Consider the following 10,941-nt stretch of genomic DNA (forward strand, 5'->3'; position numbering starts at 1 on the left):
GCTTGGTTTGTTAATAAATCCCAAGAAATACTTTATTGGTAACATCACTGTTCATTGACTAATAAAGCTTAATATTATCTTGAATTTACTAAATGTGAAAGTCCTCTTGAATTTCTCACTATAGACATCTCTACTTTGGTTTAGATTATATTCATTTTTGGAAATTTGAATTTCAAGGATGTTCCTCTATTTTTCAGATTTGGAAAACCACCTCCAAAACGTATGCATTAGGAGAACTTCATAGGTAACAGAATGTGTACATTCCTCGGTTCCTGTAGGCAGGAAGGACAAAAGAATGATCAAGATAGTATGATGTGCTATTTTCTACCACATGGTTATCTTCAGAAGCAATGTGTGGTACACCTTATTTGCCAATATTCTTCAGTTTATTTCTCTCAGGACAGTTTCTTTCGGTAGAGTTGAGCAACCTCTTTCACCCACTACAATAGTCTCAACAATCCTGCTTGTCATTTCATACAACTTCTATTTGCTATTCATCTTTAAAAGCAACCATATTTGCATGAACAACACATTCATTTATTGGCTCATGGAAATTGACAAAATAAAGAGACAGGGTAACTAGATAATTTTAACAAGCTCTAAATAGGTAGCTTTTTTCTTTGTACTGCTAAAATTTTTACGGTGGCACACAGAGGCAGGATCACAGGCTATCAACAAGAGACTTGATACCCTATAGTCAGGGGGAAAGGGCCCCCTCAGTCACAGACATAAGAGTGGGGAATAGGGTGAAAGTGGGAGGTAGGGAGGGAGGAATGGGAGGAAACAAGAGATGGGATAACAATTTAGATGTAATATGAATACATTAAAAATATATTACTGGACATTTTGAAATAAGATACCAACAAATTCTTTCAGTAGAAAGACAGAAAGAAGGCAGCACATGGGTCTGTTGCTGCTGCGTGGAAACAAACTGTACAGAAGAATTACTTCAGCCAAAACTACCAGTGACCACGATTCTTGCTGGAAACTTCTCCATTCCCTTGTAGAACTGATTTTTTAGATCCCGACATGTAAATGGTCTGTTCAGACTCTGTGAATAACTCTCTAGATTTTACTTCATGGAGGTAATCAATGAACCTCTCTACCTTAAAACACAGAGATGAGCCCCCAGACTAGGCCCAAGATAGAATGCTTGCTCAGTGCCCTTTAGAGTTAAGATCAAACTTTCTTTTGCATTTCATTTAAGATATCCCCATCACTGCATTAATTCCTTCAGATCCAATACTGAATTCCTGGTGTTAAGGAACCAGAATTGAGATAATAGATATCTGCAATCATTTCACTATACAGAAACATGTTTCATTGACATGCTATAATAAGCATAAGTACTTGTCAGGCATTTCCTTATATTATTTCCCTGTATTTCATGCTCTGGTCACAACTCACAGAAGATATATTCTTCATGATTATTCAATTTGTCCAATCATGTCTAAAATCCTTGAGGTCCAATTGTCTGTATTTTTACGTTTATGAATGACCATAATTAAGAAAATTGATTTATATGTTTTATAGCCTTTTTTTTTTTTTTGGCTTTTTAAGACAGAGTTTCTCTGTGTAGCCTTGACTGTCCTGGACTTGCTGTGTAGACCCGGCTGGCCTTGAACTCTCAGCAATACACCTGCCTGTTTTCCAAGTGCTGGGATTAAAGGTGTGTGCCACCATGTTTGGCTTAAATGTTTTATTTTAATCAGTATGTAATTGCTACCATTCAGAGCTGTGTTGTTGATACTTTGAAAATATATGTAATAAAATAATTTATAAATATCATTATTTATTTATTTTTGGTAGTTACTAGATCTTTAAATTTTTCTTTAAAATAGAAAAAAAATCACTCCTTTTATTCTGCCTTAAAAATGTATCTATTCTGTTTGTGCTAAAGGAAGACAAGCAAAATGAAATGTATTTGTATTAAATTGACATGTTTAATGTCTCTTTGGGGTATTTGGTTCTAGAGCTTTCAACTGTTTCCTCATCCTTGTCCTGGAATGCTTGAGTCTCTTCATGCATTTGCTGATTTCTGAAGCAGTTCTCAGTCTGACACTCTTAGATAGATTGAGTACTTTTCTTCATGCTCTTTAAAAATCAATTTTCTTTTAGCTTCATAGTTTTATCTATTTCAGTGAATGATAGTTGAGTCCTCCCATTAAAAACTTCTCAAGCTAAAAATCCTTCCCTTTCAAAGTCCTAGATAATAATTTGACAACATTTTTGAAGCTTGTCAAAAATTTTATAATACTACGATGCTCAAGTATCAGCATCCCACTTTTGTGCCAGATGCCCGAATCGCTCATCACCTCTACATACGCCAAGTGTTCTTTAAGTCTCAGTTAAACATGTTTCTTCTAGTAGAACGACATTCTTGGACATGCCAATATCTAAGGGAAGGGTGAAATAAACCATATACATTTAAATATATTAAGAAATATGTATGTACTTGGATAGGTGTGAGGACTTAATGAAATTTAATTTTAAATTATTTTTTCTTCCCTTACTAATAGTTTTATCTTTCCATTCTTTTTCACTTCCCTTTAAAGGAATAATATACTTAAGTAATTGGTAGTTAATTCATCATATTTTACCTTACTGAAATTACTCTCATTCCAGTAGAATAGTGCATTGGTGCTGTTATTTGAAAGACCAAAATAGAAGACCAGGTCAGATAATGGGGGTAAGATGGAAATGTGGGCTAATATGGCAAGAGAGACTGAAACATTTTCATAATTTGTCTTTATCTCATTTAGGGATGATGAGATACTAGAAAATCCCATGGAAAAATATCTGGTGAAGAGTCTGAATGATGAATATTGAAGGGACCATTCCAGGAACCAAGAACATGATAAAAAGAGGACTTTTATTATAAAAGGATTTTTAAAGCCCTAAATTCTAAACATAAAAAATATGATGCAAAGGATTAACAGATATGTAACTCAAAAAGTAAAAAGAAATATAAGATAAGCTGAATATTGATAAAATATGCAATTTGGTATGAATGATGATTAACCCAGATATGGGGATGGAGATATGAATAATTTAGAGGAGGAAGGTATTTTGATTTGTACCTAATTGATTTTAAAGTAGGTCACTCAAATAATGAATGGCTTCAGTTATTTATTGATGTGTATCAAACTACAAAATCTTTCAAACTGTAAGAAATAAGTTATAATTTATTGTTATCCTTTTCCCTCTTCTGTGATATTTAGACCCAATTGGACAATTCTTTTTGTAAGTTTTTTGACTGCCATTTTAAATGGTGGCTGACAGTTTGACTAGAAGAAAGATTGAAAAAATGTTTTCAGTTTTGGAGCCAGTGATGAGATGCTTGAATTGCTAGCTCTATATATGAGGGTTGTTTGTATTTCTTTTCTTATTTCTTGTGTGGAAATATGATGAAGTGTTTTTTACTGAGAATGGAGAAATAAAAGCAACCCTTCTCGTTAGAAGTTTTAAGTGAAAAATAACTTTGGTATATTACATACTGTACTTCTGATGGTTGTGGAAAAAAATCACAAAAAATACTTTTTCTAATAAAAATAGGAAACATTTATATTTTGTCCCCTTCAAGAAAGAATCAATGAATAAATAGTTCTGTGATTGCAGATCAATAATCATTCTAAAATTGATGAGGAATAATGTTTTAATTTTTTGAGGGGGAGGGTTTCGAGACAGGGTCTCTATGTGTAGCTTTGGCTGTCCTGGACTTGCTTTGTAGACCAGACTGGCCTTGAACTCACAGTGATCCACCTGCCTCTGTCTCCAGATTGCTGGGATTAAAAGCATGCTCCACTACCGCCAGGCTGGAATAATGTATTTTTTAAAACACTTGAGATTATTTACTTCCTTTTATCTAAATCTAGAAAGAGGTAAATAATTTTAACATCTAGATTTGGGGAGGCAAAAATGTAAACAATATTGGTTGGTATCTTAGGCTTTCCTAGCTTGTGTGTGCATGTGTGTGTGTGTGTGTGTGTGTGTGTGTGTGAGAGAGAGAGAGAGAGAGAGAGAGAGAGAGAGAGAGAGAGAGAGAGAGAGAGAGGAGAGAGAGAGAGAGAGAGAGACAGAGACAGAGACAGAGAGACAGAGACAGAGACAGACAGAGAGAGACAGAGACAAAGAGAGAAAATATCACAAACTCTCAGTCCAAATTAACAAAAGTTCCTATTGCATAGTTACACAAATCAGACAATGAGGAGTATTTCACCAGCTTCTTGCTTCCCAATTTGATATGACTGAAATGAAGGCCTTAGGTATTATTCAAGGACTCTGAAAATGAGAAACTTTTAAGATCTTTCATTTAATTGTGAAGCTGAATTTTATACATTTGTTTAATTTGGGTCTGCATATTATTGGGTACCACCCATACCAACTAGACAAATTCCTCTCCTGTTGCCCCATGTATCCCTGTATCCCACTATTATAGAAATCAAAGAAGAGAACCTGATCTACCTGTGATACCAATGCCTGTTTTTATATACGCTATGAACACTTTTCTATTTTTCAAAGTTTACATTATTAATTTGGGCTCACCAAAATAATCTCTTTTTATATTTTATTAATTTACTCATATTACATCTCTTTATTTTGGGGTTCTTCAATACAAGCACATTTGAGATGCCAGTAATGTCATGTAGCCACCACTTTACAAATGTTGGTTAATAGCGTGAATATTTAGCAGTGTTGGAACTTTCATATGAACAAATGCCTACAGTGCTTAAAATCCTATGACTTTTCAATGTTGGGTGAGTTCAGGCAGGATCTATAAAAGTGATGTTGTAAAACCTGCTTTGTGTATATATTTTAATCTATATGTCACTCCTAATATAAATTAAGCCATATATATATATATGGAATATATATATATATATGGAATGAAGTGGCATAAAAGATAAAATGCTGTGCCTCTTTGTTATAGAGAAGAGACTGGTTGTAATGTTTTCAGTTACATTCTAAATAGGTAACATATATCAGAAACAAGATATATTTTCTTTGTTTCTGCTAACATATGTTTTAATAAAAACATTTGAAAACTATCCAATTTCAGCTTCATGTCTCTTTTTTTCTTTTTTTTTTTTGGGGGGGGGTTGCCATTTTTTTTTATTAATTTATTCTTGTTACATCTCAATGTTTATCCCATCCCTTGTATCCTCCCATTCCTCCCCCCCCTCATTTTTCCCTTACTCCCCTCCCCTATGACTGTTCCTGAGGGGGATTACCTCCCCCTATATATTCTCATAGGGTATCAAGTCTCTTCTTGGCTACTTGCTGTCCTTCCTCTGAGTGCCACCAGGTCTCCCCCTCCAGGGGACATGGTCAAATGTGAGGCACCAGAGTACGTGAGAAAGTCGTATCACACTCTCCACTCAACTGTGGAGAATATTCTGACCATTGGCTAGATCTGGGAAGGGGTTTAAAGTTTACCTCCTGTGTCTCTTTTTTTCTTACATCTACTTTTGCTGATTTTGTTACCAGTTGTTTTATATTCAGCTTCACTACCAGCTATTAATACTATAAAGTTACTAATTATTTTTTCCAGTTAAATTATTATTTTCTTTCATCCATCACTTCTCATTTTAAAAGATCTAAACAGTGTATTGGCCTCCGAATTTGTTGGTGTGTTTATTCAAATGACAGCAGTAAAAGTCACTTTAGATATCACAGTAGAGGATGCAAAGGCTGGACAAAACTGGATAGGAGACTTTCTTAAAACACATTTTGTCTAGGAAATTATTTTTACTTATTGCTATTATGGAAAGTTTTCTTCATTGAAAAGTTTGTGTCTCTTATTTTCTCTTTGGGATATAACTATTTATTGTAGTTTTCCTGCCCATACTCTGCCACTGCACAGTGCATATAAAATGAGTGGCTTTTTTCATAGAACATGATAGGAGATCCAAATTCTTTGATACCTTCATTTTTAGGCTCTTACTCTTTGGCAGTGGTAGCAGTTGTCACGGAAGTGTTCCATATCCCTTTCTCTTAACTGTGAGTCTGCAGTCATCTATGTCACTGCCAAAGTAGCTTCCTTGTCCTTTAAAGTAGGCACAAGTTTCCATGTTGTTTCTAGTGATAACAGAGACCATAAACACAGGCTCTGGCTTGTAGTAGACAAGGCCCTCAGAGGCAGCCCTACCACAGACATCTATCTCCTTTTCAGTTTGACTGACCTGTTCACTGCATAGCCTTTCATTCCAGTTTCCAGATATAACAAAATGATAAAAGGTTACTACTGCTAAATCAACATTCCTTTGCATGATTTCTGGTCATGTGTCTGTGCATGTAATTTTCCTGAATTCCATTAACTCCTAGGGACTTCAGTTTTAAGCAAACTGATGCATCTTGTCCTACATATTTTAGGGTCACTATTCAGTTATATTTTTATTTACTTTTCAGTAATTCCTATACGAATACTTAAAATCAGCTTTAAATTAGTGAGCTTTCTTAATTTTATTAAACATTTTATTTTCTAAATGTGCTTAAAAATAAATACCTCTGAGCCACCTTTGAACAAAGCAGATGGCATTTTAAGTTGTGAAGGGCTTATAATCTACCAGGAAACCCATTACAAGTGCAAACATGCAGAGACGCAGCAGTACTGGATTAATGGCATGCCTCAGTGTTTCACTTGGCTATGTATTGTACAGGTTTCTATATACAACTTTTAACTCATAGTCTGTACTAAATATTCAAAAATTAAACTATATTTTTCTTTAATAAATGACAGCCTCTCTCTCTCAGGTCCCCTGTCATTTTAATTCTTTTGAGATGTTTCTTCCTTTTTATCTACCAGAAAACTTTATCTTGATCCAGACTAGTGTTCCATCGCCATTGACAAAATAACCTAGGACATGAAGAATCAATATTACTTTTAATTTAGAGATTTCTCTCAAACTGGTTTCAATGACACTAGATTTTCTCTTTTTTCTTCCTAGGTATAAAATTATACATTTTGCTATTGATTTCCTATGAAAAGGTTTTTTGTCTTTTTTTTTTTTTTTTTTTTTTTTTTCCAGAGCTGAGGACCAAACCTAGGGCATTGCACTTGCTAGGCAAATGTTCTACCACTGAGCTAAATCCCCAACCTCAAGTTTCATTTGTTTTAAACAGAAAAATGATAATTTAATGGGAAAATATTGTGTAATATTTTTATATAGAAATGGTGATAAATATGAATAATTTCAACTTTTGATAAGGCACAAAAATTGTGTTTTCTTTTACTTTCTTTTTTATTAAATATTTTTACAGGTACAGGTATTTATTTTTAAATAATTATTTATTTATTACTATATATACAGTGTTCTGCCTGAACGTACACCTGCAGTCCAGAAGAGGGTATCAGATCACATTATAGATGGTTGTAAGCCACATATTGTTGCTGAAAATTGAACTCAGGACCTCGGGAAGAGCAGACAGTGCTCTTAACCGCTGAGACATCTCTCCAGCCCCTACATGTACATTTATATTATTACACATATATACAATAAACTACCCATAGCAAGAAGAATCATAAAACAATCAGAAATTATATAAATTGGAAATACATTTTTAGTGTTTTGGCGATTTGTATTTGGTTGCCTTGAAGAAACATCTTTCCTATCTTAGTGCATCTAAAAAGGACAATACAGGAGGTAAACTTTAAACCCCTTCCCAGATCTAGCCAATGGTCAGAATATTCTCCACAGTTGAGTGGAGAGTGTGATATGACTTTCTCACATACTCTGGTGCCTCACATTTGACCATGTCCCCTGGAGGGGGAGACCTGGTGGCACTCAGAGGAAGGACAGCAAGTAGCCAAGAAGAGACTTGATACCCTATGAGAATATATAGGGGGACGTAATCCCCCTCAGGAACAGTCATAGGGGAGGGGAATAATGGGAAAATGGGGGGGGGGAGGAATGGGAGGATACAAGGGATGGGATAAACATTGAGATGTAACAAGAATAAATTAATAAAAAAAAAAAATAAATAAATAAAAAAAAAATAAATAAATAAATAAATAAGATTTAAAAAAAAAAAAAAAAAAAGAAAAAAAAAAATAAAATAAAATTCTGAATGTAAATCAATATCTATCACATCTCATCATTATCAATGTAAAACATTAATCTAGACCTAAAAACATTTTAACCCCTAAACAACTTAGCTTAATTTTAAAACTAGACTATCTGGTCAACAACCTCATCAGTGATTTGAGAAGGAATAAAATGAATTACCTGAGTATACAGGGAGTGAAGGTTAATAGCTTCCCAAAAGAAGACAACAGAGATGGTTTGCTAGCTGAACAGTCACCCAAAACTCTCTATAATGTTGGAGCACCATCTTTAGCCATTTGGCCCATTATATTTGAAAAGTCAGGAACTATTGAGGACTTGCTTGGAAGAGTTTGGCTATTGACTCTGGCTGCATCAAAGATTGCCCTTTTTTAGACAGAATTCTTTCTGTGGTAGAAATTAGGACATTTTATCCAGTGGCTTGTTTGCCACATTTGAAGGCATCTCCATAAGGAGGTTCTTTGATGTCCATCATCTTCTGTAAAGTAGGCTGTGTCTTCCCAGGACTTAACTTGTCTCATTTCCAGTGTATATTTAAAATAATAAAAACATTTTGCAATTCCATATTCTATAGGTCTCTGAGGTTTTGAAGACCTTATCTAACCATTTTACCTTATCTTTCTATAGAATCATATATATATCTGTTGCACCTAAGATTAATATCATTGTGACAAAAATAGACTAGTAATTGATATGACCATGATTTGATCGTCTAACAATTATCTTGCAGAACTCAGTTATCTGCAATAGCATTTTCAAATAATGGAAGTAAGCTTTGTATTATAATTGAGTTATATGGGTACAATACTGCATATTAGAGTAGAAATGTATATAAAGTGTGTGAGGAATAATCTTATATTTAAGTTTTATACCACTGTATGTAAAATTAAACATACTTTACATCTATATGCAACATTATATACCAATGAATCAAAAATAACCTTGTCAGTAACAATTAAGGCATTAAGTTGAGTAGTTTCAGTAATCTACTTTTTGTTCTTTCTTCCCTATATATTTCTAAATTCCCCCTTCTTCTTTTTAACCCTTATCTCCAAACATAAGAATTGAAGATAGAGAATAGAGACATCCCTGCATCCAACTTTGCTATCTCTCTAAATAAGACCAATAATAATAACTTAAAACTAACTCTCATTGAAAATAATACTCTATAGCCCAAGAAAGCAACCAAAAACCTACCCAAATCCCCTTAGGGGAAATGAGGCATCATTCTCTTAAGCTTCTCTTAAGGAATAGCATTTGTGGTACAGATTCTAAATGTTGAGAAATTACAGATTAAAGAGAGTCCTGTGTGGGACAATCTGAAATGCTGGACCAATTGGGATTGAAATCTTTCTTTGAAGGTGTCCTGGGAGCTGTCTTGTTGTGATGAGGAACAGCAATTGAAGCACTCACTCCTCCTAATGATGCCTAGGATCTCTGAGTATTTGGGGTCTTCAAAAGAATTTTCTCAGGAGGGTTATGCCACATTCATCCTTTTTGATGTCATCTCAGGTATGGTCTGTCCTCGAATGCCTGCATGGCACAAGGCTAATGGTCATCTCAAGCTAGCTCCTTATGAGGGCTCCAAGCCACTAGTCTGGTGGTCATCTCTAGCTTGGAGCTTGCCTGGCCTAATCAAGTACTGCTTTGTCTAGGACTCACTCTTCCCCAGGGCTCATGGTCCCAGGAGGAATTCTTCTAGTCTCCTGCTTACTCCCCATTCTGATAGCCCATGTGGGCCTGCCTGGAACTGTGGTCATTTCAGGCTTGCTTTTTTCTAAGAATGTTAGGCTGCTGGTTGTTCAGATGTTTGTAGGCCAGAAAGCTAAACGTTGGCATAGCTTCCCTCCTCTCTGCCATCTGCTGAGGCACACATGACACAGCAGCCACACCTGCAGCACCTCTAGGGGCAGGACATGTTTTATTCTTGATTGCTTTATATTCTATACAAATACATTTGTAAATTACTCTAATTTCGATATGATGTTAAATACATTGTCTTGTTTTTTTACTACTTAAATACTTAACTCAGTGACTTTTGCTAACTATATTAATTCTGGAAATTTTATCTAATTTTGAGTATTTATTACTGTGTATTCTTATTAAAACCACTGTAAACAGCATGATAACTATGATAACTATGGTATATTTTTAATCTTCAAATTAGTATTATTTTCCTGCTAGTTCATTTTCCTCTGTAGTACTGGAAAATGAACTTAAGACTATGCATGATAGGTGAATACTCTAACACTGAGCTGTGTTCTCCGCTCTTCTTTACTACAATTATTTTTTAAATTTTGAAACCTATTACTAATATTTCATTCAACACTTTATTTTATCCATGTTATTATATGTAGGTTCTTCAAAACCTTCTTAGTTCTCTAATTGTTATACTTTCATTACTGTACAAAGTCTTAGAGTATCTTATGACACGATGTACAGATAAGTTGTGACCGGAAAAAAAACCAGAATACTAGTTCTAATTTGCTTAGTTTAAGAGAAAAATGATAACAAAAGCATAGATTATACTTCACAGAATGGGTAGCAGGTTGACCAATCATGTGGCTCAAGAATGCTTAGTCTATGGTGAGGCAGGCCATTCTTCCAAGAGCCACAGGTGGGTGGATTCCTGACCCTTATTTACAGACGGGGTATAGTATAATGTTTTACACTGTGCACCATGGTGTGAATACCATATGAGCACTTCCTCATGCATGCTCATGAGAGGCAGCCTGGCCTTCACTGTGATTGTGGTGAGCTTTTTTTTTTTTAATCTTCTTTTATGCTAGGATATTTATGATCACAAAATATCCATTAGATGGAGGGAGTTGCATGTTGCCTTCCCTTAGTCTGTGTGATGCATCCCAAAAGGCTGCCT

The 10,941-nt window shown here is 34.8% G+C and overlaps 1 non-coding gene across 1 annotated transcript; it reads right to left on the minus strand.

Annotated features, from left to right (window-relative positions):
- Positions 1–9,845: 9,845 nt before the first annotated feature.
- Positions 9,846–9,977, minus strand: LOC127193480 (small nucleolar RNA SNORA17). The gene has a single exon (XR_007831132.1). It is a non-coding gene; the product is annotated as a small nucleolar RNA SNORA17 (small nucleolar RNA).
- Positions 9,978–10,941: the final 964 nt, after the last annotated feature.

The sequence above is a fragment of the Acomys russatus genome, chromosome 8, assembly GCF_903995435.1.
Source record: "Acomys russatus chromosome 8, mAcoRus1.1, whole genome shotgun sequence".
In the NCBI taxonomy this organism is placed as follows: Eukaryota; Metazoa; Chordata; class Mammalia; order Rodentia; family Muridae; genus Acomys; species Acomys russatus.